The sequence below is a fragment of the Sabethes cyaneus genome, chromosome 1 (assembly GCF_943734655.1).
Source record: "Sabethes cyaneus chromosome 1, idSabCyanKW18_F2, whole genome shotgun sequence".
Classification (NCBI taxonomy): domain Eukaryota; kingdom Metazoa; phylum Arthropoda; class Insecta; order Diptera; family Culicidae; genus Sabethes; species Sabethes cyaneus.
In genome coordinates, this window is record NC_071353.1 from 62,845,409 (window position 1) to 62,861,151 (window position 15,743).

The window sequence follows — 15,743 nt, forward strand, 5'->3', positions numbered from 1 at the left end:
AAAGGCACCCCTGGCCTTCCTGATCCGTGTGGCTATATCAGTCTTCGTACCACCATCGGGCGTTGTTTGGCTACCAAGATATTGAAAGGCGTCTACCTGCTCAACTTGTTGTCCCGCTACTGTGAAGTTGGTGGAATTGTCAGTGTTCACTACCATTGACTTAGTTTTCGCTACATTGACTGTAAGACCTGCTGCCTGGGAGCTCTCGGAGAGGTCATCTAACTTGCTCTGCATATCGTTTCGGCGTTGTGCGAGCAAGACAATGTCGTCGGCTAGGTCGAGGTCATTTAGCTGCTCCATCGTTAGAGGATTCCAAGGCAATCCTCGATTTGGTCTACTGTCAATTGCTCCAACTAATATCTCATCCATAACGATGAGAAACAGAAGCGGTGATAAAATGCAGCCCTGTCTCACGCCAGCAGTAACCTTTATGGGGTCGGACAAGACGCCGTCGTGTAAAACCTTGCACGAGAACGCCTCGTACTGAGCCTCGATGAGATGGACTAGCTTATCTGGAACTCCTCTACGCCTAAGTGCGCCCCAGATGTTTTCGTGGTTGAGTCGGTTGAACGCCTTTTCGAAGTCAACGAACACCAGCAGAAGAGAGTCCTGGAATTCGTTGATCTGCTCCAATATAGTGCGGAGCGTTGTGATATGGTCTACACATGATCGGCCAGCACGGAATCCAGCTTGCTGTCGCCGGAGAGTAGCGTCGATCTTCTCCTGGATCCGGTTGAGGATTACCTTACAGAGTACTTTGAGAGTAATACAGAGCAACGTGATGTCACGCCTGCTATCGCATTCAGTTAGGTCTCCTTTCTTAAGGACTTTGACCAATATGCCCTGCATCCAGTCCACCGGAAAAGTTGCGGTTTCCCAAATATTGTTGAAAATCTGATGCATCATCTGGGCTGACAAAGATGGGTCAGCTTTGAGCATTTCGGCTGAAATACGATCTATCCCTGGCGCTCTATTGGATTTCATACTCTTGATGGCTGCTACAATTTCATCCAGCGATGGCGCCTCCGAGTTCATGCGACTGATTCGACGAACTGTAGACGTCATGCGCTGCTGGTTTTGTTGGTCTCTGACATTTGAAACTCGGAAGAGTTGTTCAAAATGTTCAGTCCATCGCTTAAGCTGTTCTGTACGGTCAGTCAATAACTGACCAGCTCTGTCCTTTAGCGGCATCTTTGTATTCATCCTGGCACCACTAAGGCGGCGAGAAATATCGTACAACAAACGGATATCACCATTGGCGGCGGCGGTTTCTCCTTGTTCGGCTAGGGAGTTAGTCCAGGCTCTCTTTTCCCGCCTACAAGCATATTTAACAGCCCTCTCCAGTTCGGCGTATCGTTGACGGGCAGCTGTCTTAGCCTGAATGCAAACTGAATGGAAAGAGAATATTTTAATCGAGCAAAACTAACGCATTTTTACCTAAAATTTAAACGTGAAAATCAATACTGTCCTTGCTTTTCATTTATATGTTATTGTTTTTCATGCAAAAACCTACGAAAAGAAAGAAAAAATAGCAATTTTTGCAAATTCTGTTGTTTGAATTTCCATTTCTGTTTGGCGTTACGTTAACACTCCGTACACTCATTTTTCGAGTTCTTTAGGCTGTAGAGCCCACAGACAATTGATTTTATTTGAAAAAAATTCGACTTACATACTACAAATCTGGTTTCCGATTTGTAGGTTTTTCGCTTAAGGTTTTTCGCGCAATGGTATTCGGCGAAATGTTACACAATCACAGCGAATATTGCTATCTGCTTTATCACCCGCTTTCTGGCTAAGCAATGGCGGGAGTTGTTGTATACTTTACTGTGAGGAAAAATTGCAAATTTGTATATTAAACTACCCATGCTTTCATAGTTACGTAACTGCCAAAATGAATCATCCAAGGTAGAACTCCTCAGAAACTTGCAAAACTCGAGATTGTGGCAAAGATCATTCGAGATTAATGATTTATGTACAACACAGTTTAATTTGTGGCAATACGAAGTTTGTCGGGTCAGCTAGTATAACAGCTAGTATAATGGATGATGAGACTTCGTCAAGGCGGACTACCGGCAGTTTCCGGGGCTACTGTACTTCACCGCCCAGCAAAACTTTGATGTTCTGTAGGAAATAAGGATGCAGAAAGCTTCAAAATTTGCCAAGAAATACTTGATTTGGCAAGCGATCTGCTCATGTGGCAAACGGAGTGCTCCGTTCGTGAGTAGCAGGGTTGTAAACGGACAGATCTACGTCAAGGAAGTGTCTACAGAAGCGTCAGCCTCCTCTGTCGAAGCAACACGAGGACTATCGACGATCTTCTGGCCGGAGCTTCGTGCTAGTATTCAAAGGATGTCCTGGAATGGTACGAAGCCAACGGGGTTACTTTCGTACCCAAGGACATAAATCCCCCCAATGCACCGGAACTAAGGCCCATCGAAATACACTGGGCTATTATGAAGCAGGCATTACAGAAACATCCCAAGGATGCCAAATCTGAGAAAGACATGAAGAAAAAGTGGGTTTCCGCACAGACAGTAGTGTACAGCTGCAGTCAGATGTTGTACAAAACTTTTTGAATGGAGTTAAGCGTAAGGTGCGAGTATACGGTTATGGCTTTGAAGTTGAGTGAAATAAATACGGCAAAAGCTCACTAATGGGTTATATGTTATTATCTGAAAGTTTGAAAAGGATCGGTCAATTGAGTAATTTTCTACAGCGTTTCTTCGGTGGTGCAATTTGCTGTGGGACACCCTTTAATGAGGTCTTCGCTATGAAGTAGGTTTCATCATCCATCACAATACAGAACGGTTTTGGGAGTCGCTTGCTGTGCTTGTGCAGGTTCATCTGGCGAGCTTTCCTTTGTCATACGGGTTCAGTACCTTCCGAACTTTGTACACGTGTACACGTGTCATTAGAATCTCTCGCCTTTTGTACCACATTTTTTATCGACATGTCGGGTTGACGCTTGAATTAACTAGGTACTATTCTGCCCAAGTAACAATTTAGGTTTTATTACACTCTCATGATGGCTTTTAAGACCAAAACTGGTCCTGAAAACCGGCATAAAAATACAATAAAACTCACATTGTTGCTTGGGTGGTCTCCTTCGGATATGCGGCGCACGCGTACCAGGAATAACAATATTATTTTACTAGAATGAACCTAAAATGTTTCTTTACAGGGTTTTAGTATATAATAAACCTTTTCAGAAAAACATAATCCCAAAATATTCTATCGGTGAAAAGTTGAAAAAATCATGTTTAAAGGTTTTTCCATGAAATAAGCAAAACTCGTACATTGTTCGGACGACCGAATAGTTTAAATTTACCTCCAGTGTCTCTCAGCCTCTGAATTCGTGAAAATGATATAAGAAAGATTTGTCGATAAAAAAATTACCTATAATTTTTCCAAATATGATATTGTTCTATCTCCAATATACACGTCACCAGGGAAGAGAGACCTCTAGCGCATGTAACATGGAAACTAATTTCTAAACCTTCATCTTTTCCTTACATTGAAAAAAGCACAAATCTAACTTTTGATGAATTTTTGATGAAGTTCTATACAAATGCTTACAAGACTTCTTACTTTTAGTTTTTCGTAATTTTTTTAATATAAAAATCTTCGAAACACTTATTTTGCGTAGGTATGGGAATATTGGGATTTAAAATCTCATAGATTTCTATGCACATGCACTTTCAATATAATTCGTCGGTAACTTCAAGTATCAAAACTGCTGCAATCTTTTGCAGAATGTTTCAAAATTGTTTCAAATTTGAGAATTTAGTCATTAGGGTATTGGTCTTGGTATTAGGGCATTTCGAAAAGCCGTCACGTGTTTTTTGTTAGAGACGTTTTAACCACTCGCGGTTATTCGCGAAGTCACGTATGTTATTTAACCAAAAACAGTTTTTTGGTTTCCAGGGCGATTTTGATGATTTTCATGGCTGCCAACAGCAACAGTCTCATTAACAACTCATTTATTTTGTTATTTTCATGTTGAAATATTTAGTGGCCATATGGAATTTGTTATTTTTCCCTAAAAGGTCAGAACGTTCTTCAAAACAAATCATGGATTTTAGATTGATTTTTGCCGGTGAATATTTAGCCATTTTTCAATTACAAATGAAACCAAATCCGTAGATGTAACATAATGCTTCAGAAAACTGGAACTTGAAATTATATATTATTGGACCCAAGAATGAAATTTTGTTTTTTTTTGTCACGAGAGAGGGCTTTTGATTAGCATTTCGATGTTAGATTAACAAACCAGGGGTGACATTGCGATTCTCGTTTCGAGTGATTTTGGTTCGTTTCGACCACGTTAAACGAATGGGCCAAACGAACCAAAATCACTCGAAACGAGAATCGCAATGTCACCCCAGCCTCCATGTTCGACTCTTACCTGAGAGAAATTGTTTGAGTAGGATCATTTGATAGTACGATCATTGCCGGTAAGATAGACAATCTCTTGGAATATTTAATTTAATTTAATTTAATATTAATTAAAATTCAATCTCTTGCAATATGAGATTCAAATCTTTTGAGATTCATGTTTGCTGAATGTTGGTTTCCTGTAGTTTGAACTTTCAGGAAAAAAATATCGATTAAAATAAATAACTCTGCCAATACAACGACTTGACGTAATATTTGTAACTTTGTCTCAATTTTGTGCACCTATTATTTATATTTTTTAGAAAGCTTTTGAAAACTTATTAATTTGCTACATTGTACCAAAACTTTCAAAGTTATGAGTTTTTACAAACAATAAATGTGACGACTTTTGAATCACCCTAAATGAAGAAATTTTAAATTTTTTTAGTTTCAATAGGGTAAATATTGATTGTATAGCGAATTTTTTATATTCAAAATTGCGAAAAAACTACAAACCGACAAGTTTATTGAGCATGCTTTAGAACATTTCGTAGAAAATGTTTAATTTTTGCTTTTTTGAAGCACAGGAAGGAATGAAGGAATAGATGAAGGTTAAGAAACTGGTTTCCATATTATATGCGCTGAAGGTCTCGCTTCCCTGGTGACGTGTATATTGGAAATAGAACAATACCATGTTTGGAAAAATTATAGGTAATTTTATTATCTACAAATCTTTCTTACACCATTTCGACGAATTCAGAGGCTGAGAGACACTGGAGGTAAATTTAAACTATTTGGTCGCCCGAACAGCGCACGAGTCTTGCTTATGTCACGGCAAAAAACTTTAAACATGATTTTTTCAATTTTTCACCGAATATTTTGGGATTATGTTTTTCTGAAAGGGTATATCATATACTAAACCCCTGTGAAGAAACATTTTGGGTTCATTCTAGTCACATAATATTGTTATTCCTGGTATGCGTGCGGCGCTGCATTTCTTGCCGCTACCATCATTCCACTTGATCGTTGCTCCAGCTCCTTGACCTTTTTGATCACAAGAGATACGGTTGAATGTGCGATTCCAAGCTATTTACCGGTCCAAAGTGAATCCGATCCGAAGTGAGTGTCCAATTTTTTTACATACTTCTTATTCCGAAGCCATCTCTGTAGACTGTACCAACTCAATCGTTTTTGATGGAGCTCTGCCACTCTCAACTACTTTCAATCAAAATTTCAGTCATTTTTACTCACATGGTAAAAACTAACAAGTATATGTTCTGTTTGTTTTGAATCCAGTCTTCATTCACCATGCATCATCACCATTCTTTAGTAGCCACCGTACAAAATAACAACTTTGATGAAAATACGAACAGCGTCCTAGTGAAGCTGAATCCGAAACTAAACCGAATTGAGGAAGAAGCTTAAACGATAGATTGCCTTCCCAATTAAAATATGCCGTTCTTCTGGTGTGATGCGTAGAGCAGAAACTTTACGTTATCTACCATGCCTTCAATACCACTATCGTTAACTTTATTTTTCAGAAAGATAAAGAATTAATTCATTCGGTCTAGAAGATCTGGCATTCTGCTTGATTTGTTACACACGATTCGCTTCAGTTTCAATTGAATGTTCTACCGCCGGAACTGGCGGTCTTGCAGTCGGTCGTTTATCTTGATTTAGGACGAGATGATGGTTAAACATACATATTAACAATCACGCAACTCGGCATAATAGGCAGCGGGGTTAGCTAAAATGAATTTTTGGAAGATAAATTTCAAACCTCTTCCAAAAAAACCTAACGTTTTATCAAATGTTTTCTACTAAAGTTTGCTCAAATCTGTCACATACATGTAATTGGAAAATTCAAAAAACCCATCAATTTCTGAGATGATAGATGGCAGAAAATTATTTTTTAGTTTTTTCAGTATTTTTAATAAAAATTCAGGATATTTACTAAAAGTCACCCACAGATCATTTTGACGTAGGACTACGTCTAACCGCAGGGTGTCATTCCATAATTCAGATTCTAGTTACCGACAATATGAAAGATTTTGCACGCAAATAGCTCTGTCAATTATGAATGGATTTTCATGGTATGGATGCCGATCGATTTATAACAGATGTAGCAAATATGTAGTTTCTATAACCTACTTTACGGCAACAATCCGCTTATCGAATCCATGGCATACACTTTTCGCTTCGATTTTGCTGTTTTGATTACTGCATCTCAGCCAAGCAAAATTTGAAAAGGTGATGTATGGGGCGTTTGTAGAATTAGTTATTATCTACAATCTTTCTGAAAAAATTTTTATGATACCAAACATTAGTAAAGATCCGTAAACGTCGATATGCACCACCGAAATTTTTACCGAAGGCTCGGTTGTTCAAATCTCGGCAAATTTTGCCGAGATTTTTAAGTCTGCCAGGTTTGGTGATCAGAAGCACATTCTCTCCTCACAAAGATATTCACAAAGCCACCTGGAGATCACCTGACCAACGAACTTCGAACCAAATCGGCCACATTCTCATCGAGGAGCGGTTTTTCTCGATCATCACCAACGTACGCACCCTACAGGGTGCGGATACCGACTCGAATCATTACCTATTAGCAGTACACGTGCGCTCCAAACTATCGACGGGCTATACCTCGCGACAAACCTCGCTTAAACATTCGGCAGCTAAACAACCCGCCAGTTGCCGAAAACTACGCGCGCGTACTGGATGAAGCTCTGCCTTCCGCTGTGGAGCTAGATGCTCCGACCCTCAAAAACGGGTATAGTATGATACGCTCGGCCGTCAACGAGGCTGCAACCGCGGTGTTACGAGTGGAAACCTCGAGTGCACGAAATGATTGGTTTGACGGGGAATGCCAACAAGCGATAGAGAGGAAAAAAGAGCTCGAAAACACTATCTAAGCATATCCACGAAAGAGAATTTGGCCAAGTATCGACGAGCGCGGTATGAGTTGGCCACGATCCTGAGGAGGAAAAAGCGCCAAAAGGAGGACAGAGATCGTGAGGAGCTGGAACAACTATTCCGGACTAATAACACGCACAAGTTTTACGAGAAAGTGAACCAAACTCGTGAGGGCTACAGACCTAAACTTGACATGTGTAGGGACGAGGGAGGTGATCTAATCACAAACGAGCGCGAGGTGGTCGACAGGTGGAATCAGTATTTCAATGAGCACCTCAACGGTGATATAGCAGCAGGAGACGCAATGACGTAACTTCGGAGTAGTAGTAGTAGGGGAAAGCCACTATCACTTCAAGGACTTGCCAATATATGTAGGTAGAATAACAGTAGATCCAAATTTGATTATCAAATTAATTTCACACTAATGCTGTCCCAAAAGGAATTGGGCGGACCTACAAGCAGAGGCTCTTGTGCGCATTACGGGGTTATAAGAGTCGCCTTCCAGCATTAGGATCCTTCCATGTAATAATCAATTGCGCTATACCAACTTTAATCCACATGATGATTTGTTTGTTTTGAATTGAGAAGTGCCATATTTGCTTCAGACCTTAAGGATTCAGTTTGGCAATCCACTCCATCATCCAGCCTTCCACATTTATGATATCAGTTGAAGGGCCTTAAGGGCCTCCTCGATCCCGCACCCGCGCGGTAGGAAAAATGGAAGAAATAAAAACACGGATTAACATGTTCCACCGACATTAGCCGGCCGGTGGTCAAGTCAGAGAACTCCCGTATATTTAGCGTAACATTGGTTTTGTTGCTTAAGTCTAATGAGGGGAAAAACCCTCTCCTATTCTTAATTTTTCTCCATGACACTAATGCCGACCTACTCTAACGTGTATTAATTATCGCGCCGCGTCTGAGTGCCATCGCCCTTCACTTTCACTCAGGTGTTCATCCGATCGCTCGAATTTGCGACGAAAAAGAACCCTGATAAATTATTTGAGTCAGGTGAGAAGTTTCTTGGCTTAACTCTCACGCTGCGTAATGTAACTCTTAGATGCCCAAGAGGCAAGCGACTTGGTTGCGATTGCGCAACAGCATGTCAATATTTCGTCAGCCACAAAGGTGCGCTAAATCAGCACTTTGATGGCTTATGTTTGATTTCTGTTTCCGAAACGCGAATGGCTTGCGTTTCTTGGAAATGTTGTTCAAAATAAATTAAGTAAATTAAGCCGGGCGTTGACCATCCTATTTTGGGTTCAACACCACTTGCTGGCGTGATATGAAAATGTAATGGAGTGTGATTGAATATGGCCTGATTTGACCCAGGATTACGTCCTTCGGATCCAGGCAGGAATAGTAAAAGGGAAAGTAGCGGGCAGGGTCGCTACACAGTAAATACTATTAATAATATGATATTAAGATGAAATGTGCTATATATGGGCAAAAATAGGACAATCTCAGCAGTCCTTCGTATGGAATAGAGTTATGTCCCTTGAGGTTCCATGACTGCTTCTAACAATTAATTTAATGTTTTCATTCTGGTATCCATGTGCAGTATTATAACTCGTTTTGGCCAAAGTTTTTACTATATAGCAGAAGATGCTTCATAAGCTAAAATGAAAAAAATAATTAAAATAACTTATATTAAGCTTACCTATTATCTAGGCCGTGTGACTCAGTCGTCTGCCAAAAATCGCGGTTTTGAGATCAGGCAGCCGGGAACCACCCAGCATCGCACCTCCTAGCTTGGCTATTCAATAGAGCATTACCAGGTATGGCCACGTGGAGGCGCTAGGGGGGGATTTGGGATGGCTAGAGCTATATTGGACGCTCCTTATTTGCCTTCCCCATTTCATACCCCAATGGACACTAACTTCGGGGTGCCTACAAACGACAGCAGCGTACCGGCTTCTGATCTCAAAGAGATTCGGCGACAAATTCGTCAGCTGAAGAATAATAGAGCCGCCGATAAGGGCCGACTCCCGGCAGAGCTCTACAAAACTGGTCAAGAATCGCTAACAACGGCACTTCATTGGATAATTTCTAGGATTCGTGCTACTACGGATCAAATTTTTACTCCGACAAATCCTCCAGAAATGTCGAGAAAACCACTAGCCCACGCATCATATTTTCGTGGATTTCAAATTGAAATTTCAATTTAATGAAATGAAATTTCAAGCACATGAAATTTCAACCTTGATCAAAACGCCACACTCACATATGAATTTCTCTCGCGATGTCTCTGTTGCTATGCGATGTGAACCAAACTCAGCTGTGAGCATTTTGCTTAATTCTTCCACAGCTGGCATTTCATTCAACGAACCAGAGAGCGAAGAAGAATCTACCGTCAGAGAAAACATCAGCAGCGAAAAATGCCGCACACATTCATGAATTAAGCTGGCAAACATATAGGCGAAATTTAAATTTTTCCTTCGCGGGAATCGATATTTTCTTACTTGTGTAATTCTCGTTGAAACGGGGCCACTACTGTCACGAGGTCTTCAAATATTGGAAATTTTGCACTTAATTGGTTGAAAATGGTCAAAAAATTAGAATTACACTTTTAATACCTCGTAATAGTGGACCCCTCGTTCGCCAAGTGGCCTAACAGTTTCAAAAAAAGATGAATTTTGAGCAAACCTTGATATCTACATTATGTGATATTCCATAAATTTGCCAAGAAAGAACTAACAAATGACCCGGTTCTGTAAAGAAGAAGCACAGGGCTTTCAAACGGAGCAAAAAAATTTTTGATTTGGTCGCCATATTGGATTTTATAAAAAAACCGCCGTTTTCACCATGTGCCCCCCAACCGATTTTCATTTTAAGACTACCATTGGAAAGTTGAGACAAAATGCTATCCACCTTTTCGCGCACTTAATGGCGGCTAGTGGGTACAGTTTTCGACAATGTTTATTTGCTTCTGGGAACTCCGCACACGTATTGCTTGACAACAATTGAGGGTGGAAATATCAACTTGACGTGAATAAAGTTGCCAAAGGCATGCTAACGTTCTCCGAAAGTTGTACCCACTAGCCGCCATTACGCACGCGAAAAGTCCGAAAAGGTCGATAAGAAACATTCATAAAATTATGTGTGCAAAGGCATTAACCCTCTCTGTCCCAAGGGCGTTTTGGTGGTTTACAGTTTTTGATCATGCGAAGAAGCTATTAATAAGCAATTCGTCAAACACAACTATACAACTTGTAAAACAATGTTTTTACTACGTTATAAAATCAAAATATCAATCCAATGACCCAAAAATTTAATCGGCCAATTTTAGTACCGGAAGTCATGGAGCACCAGTGCTAACATGGGACAGAGAGGATTAACTAAATAAAACAACCAGTTATTTGTAGCAAAATTCACAATTTTCTTATAATTATTGTGATATTTCCAAAATTTGCTATGAAACAAACTACAAATGACACGGTTTTGTAAAGAGGATAGATAGGGCTTATAAACGAACTGAAAAAAATCTTAAATTTGGCCGCCATGTTGGATTTTATCAAAAAATTGCTGTTTTCGCCACTATCCCTCCAACCGATTTTAATTTTAAGACCGCCATCGGAAAGCTGAGAAAAAATGCTATAAGAAACATTCATCAAATTAGATGTGTAGTGGCATTAAATAAACAAAACAATTAATTATCTGTATCAAGGTTTACAACTCTCATATAATGGAATATCTTGAGACAAAATGTTTTATTTAGTTAATGCCTATGCACATCTCATTTGATGAATGTAGTATGCACACAGAAAATTTCATGTCGATCCGGCAAATATTAACAAAGTTATACGCATATTTGTAACGATGTGTTAGAGCGATTGAAGAAGGAACGCGAAACTTTGAACGCGCGTTTCTCAAAACCGTGTTTTCAAAGTCGGTAAGCAAGATTTCTCGAAAACGGCTAAACCAAATCACTTCAAATTTTGACACAAGTGTTCTAAGAATATATTCTAGAGATTAATCGAAGGCTTTTTCTCGGTTTGGTCGGCAACTAATATCACTTGCACGTACCAGGGGTGTTTAAGAATCTCCTTCCAGAAACTAGATCGCGTGAGTCAGTCGTTAAGTAAGTCCTCACAATGTAGAATGACCCCAATAGGTGGGGATAAGAGCCCGCACATTCTCCACAATGTGTTGCTAGCCAGGCCAAAGTTAACCTTAGGAAGTTGACCTTCACTCTCTCTAAGTACGCTGCTTCAAACAAGTACCCTGTTGGACCCTCCCAATCATTGATGTTATTGGTTTTGTGCAGGGCTGTCATTCGCTCATACTATGCGCCCAATGCTCCAATTTTATGGCTTATCGCACAGAGCGATTCGGCAACACACTTAAACAGCTAATATGCACACAGCGTATGAGCGAAAACAAAATGCGAGCGAACAACAGCACTCAGTGAGAATCCCACCAGAGAGTGATCATTTGAACAGCACTTGGTGCTGCCGTTTACGACACTTAGTGCGGTTGTTAACCCAAAATGTTTGGTTTTTACATATTATTTGCTGTTTAAAGGACGAAATACACGTTGCATTGAACAATTTATATGCTCTGTATTAAGTTAGTATGGATCAGGTGACGCAACCGTCAAAATTTTTTTTCAACCATACCGTTTCAATTTCCCCAGCGTATGGTGTACAATCCATCCGTGCAGAGAGCGGCTCTTAGTGCGGTAAAGTAAAAGCAAAGCAAAGCCTAGGTGCTACATTCCGTTATCGAAACTTGACCTTCTGTTTTTATACGACAGACTCCGCAGTAGAGATGCCAATACCGAGGGGGTATTTCGAAAACCGGTTTTTCGGTATTGATAAATTCAATACCGGTAAAACCGGTAAAAAACCGGTAAAAGCCGATGCACAAAAAATAAATTAAAAAATTGTAAAATTTGCAGAAAATGTTTCCATTACTACTCAATTTTTTGGAACAGCTAAGTGACTAGCTCTCTTAAAAAGAAATAAGTACGGAAAGAGTGTTTATTGTGTCAACTCTAAAACGAGACAGACTTTACTGCATACAATTTGAGTAATACCAAACTATATGGTATTGTGATCCAAATTGACAGCTTATTTTCCTACTAATTTTATTAAATGCCAGGTAATTGAAATATTTACTGGTTTTTCGAAATATTTTGAGTGACATAGAGCATTAGTGAATTTTGAGACACACATTTTAAGGCGGAGGATAAATAATTGATCAAGAACTGAGCATGGTCGGAAAAAACTACATAACATGACTCGTTTCATAGTTCGCAGTATGAATGGTTCTTACAAGTCAGTCTACGCTCGCAGCGATGCAATCTTTGATGGTGGTTTCAGAAAACAGTCATCCTGTCTATCCATTGTTTGCTAAAATTATATAATTGAGCTGTTATTTTCAGAACCTCGAATCTTTGAATTGAATTCGCCCTACACGTTAACAATCAGAACGGCAATGAAAGTTTCTTGAGTTATTTTTTCATTAAATTTACCATGTAAAAAAATACCGAAAATACCGGTTTTCGATCGCGTAAAAACCGGTATTTCGGTATTGAAAAATAGCACGGTAATACCAGTAAAACCGGTTTCGGTAAAACCGATAAAGCATCCCTACTCCGCAGCCAGCTGTTTGAGTACAGGACAATTGCAGGGCCAGTTGCTACGATTCTATTGACTCTAACAGCCTCTCCCAGCCGAGATTCGAACATACGACGACTGGCTTAATAGGCCAGTGTCATACCTCGAAGCCAACTGGGAGGTAACTTATTGCACTGCGTAAGCGGCTGCCTTTTCTTGGTGCGCGTAAAACACGAAAGAGCGTGTTCAACAAAAGAGACGCAGAAGGGAATTATTGGGAGAACACACACCGCATGGCGAGTGTTGTGTTGTTTGAGAATTTGTGTTTTTCGGTCTGCGCTGCGGTGTATGCCACCTCTGCTCTGGTTTGTGTACTTTAAAAGTTTAATTTTTTTAAGTTTATTTATTTATTTATTTATTTATATTTTCTATGTGAGTGTTCTGGTCTATGGGACTCGTTTTGTTTTATGTACTATTATTTTCTCTTTTTGTGGTGTTGTTTTGTAATAGTGTATTATTGGATCATGATTATATATTAACTTTCAAATGCTTTCTATTTCCGTTTTCTGGTATTTGGAATGAATTCATAATGCTTTTCAATTTTACTTCTAGTTATCTGCAGTCTTATTTCAATCTACATTATATAAATTATATTAGATAATTGCCAGTAAATTACGAAAATTAAGATCAAAAATACAACTTTTTTATAAATTTAATATCGTGGTAATGGTTGTAGTGCCATAACCATGTTGTAGTATACCACCATAATTTATTAACTTTTATAGAAAGATACTACGCAAATGGGAAATTTTCGGTGGCTAGAAAATCACGCGACAAACTTGAATTTATTATACCCGAAAACAAAAATCAGGCACAATGAAACGAACCAATATCGTCCCTAAGTTGATAAGCATTTCCTCTTACCAACGCTAATATGCAGAGATATAGCGCCGCACACGCTTATGAATAGAACTGATGAAATGATATAAAAAAATCATTACACACACACACACACACACACACACACACACACACACACACACACACACACACACACACACACACACACACACACACACACACACACACACACACACACACACACACACACACACACACACATACACACACACATACACACACATACACACACACATGCACACACACACATACACACACATACACACACACACACACACACACATACACACACACACACATACACACACACACACACACACACATACACACACACACACACACACATACACACACACACACACACACATACACACACACATACACACACACATACACACACATACACACACACATGCACACACACACATACACACACATACACACACACACACACACACACACACACACACACACACACACACACACACACACACACACACACACACACACACACACACACACACACACACACACACACACACACACACACACACACACACACACACACACACACACACACACACACACACAACACGAAAGAGGGTCAGAAAAGTGCATTCCAAGTGATTTCCAGTGCTTGTCATTTTTGATTTATTTATTAAAACATGATACATGACATCTGTCCTTTAAAATGTCACTAACGAAAACAAATTTTACAAAATTACTACAGCGCAACGTTAACTTCCTATTTTTCATATAACATTTCTAAGCTCTAGTATCTATTGATTGAAAAGAGCATCCACTGATGCGCAAAATTTGTTTGAAATTTGTATAAATTTATTTGGAAAAATCAACCCACTAGTATTTTTAATCCTATACACCACTATACCTACATGCTTAAATTAACTGCTTTTCTTCGCTTTTTGCTTTTCTTGTACAATTGTGAGTAACAAGTGAAGAAAATGACAATTGAAATCTGAAATCAAAGAAAAGAAAAACTTTTCGATTGAATCCCACTATTTAATATTTATTTGCAACAGACACGTAGTTCGCCTACGACGTGCAGGCTTCATCAGTGTCTTATTTCAAAGCGTATACGTATCTGTCGCGAATAAATATTAAATAGTGGAATTTATTCGGTAAAAGTTTTATCTTTTCCTTAAATTCAGAGTTCGTATTCCACTAAGAGGCTTCAAAAACTTCAGACAAATGGCATGTTTCTCACTTCTCTGAATTTCAATGCAAATTAAAAAATTGCAAATTGTCATCACATACACACATACATACACATATATATATATACATACATACATACATACATACATACATACATATATACACACATACATCACACACATTGAATACAATCAACATTTGATTGATGTTTTGATTTCAAACGTTTTAACGGTTTAATATATGGTGCTTAAGTGTTAAAGATTGAATAACTTTTGAATGAGCCGTCTGATTTTAAATAACTTGGTTTCGTTTGATAGATCTCAGCAGTAATTTTCAAATAATAATAAAATGCGTGATGTTTTTCATTGAATTAATGCTTATATGTTACAAAAATATGTTTTAAATACTATTTTTTCACATTTCTTTATGTAACTTTCAAACTACAAGTTCAATCGTCATGAAATTTGAAAGTTAAGGGTTGTCAAGGCTCCTCTTTCATATGCAATCAATTTTGTTCAAATCGGTTAAGGGATCTATGAGATAATGAAGTCCCATATTTTTCGTATTTTTATACATAATTCTTGAACTAAAAGTCCGATCAAAATGAAATTTAATAGCGACCTATGGGACACCTAGACCTTCCATTTGACACTAAGAACATTAAAATCGGTCCAGCCATCTCCGAGAAAAGTGAGTGAGATTGAAAGCGTTACATACACACATACACACACACACACACACACACACACACACACACACACACACACACACACACACACACACACACACACACAC

General features: G+C 39.0%; 1 protein-coding gene across 1 annotated transcript in view; it reads left to right on the forward strand.

The window, feature by feature from the left end:
- LOC128738528 (aminopeptidase N) overlaps window positions 1-15,743 on the forward strand; it is a 68,823-nt gene that overhangs the window by 18,874 nt on the left and 34,206 nt on the right. The window lies entirely within an intron of this gene.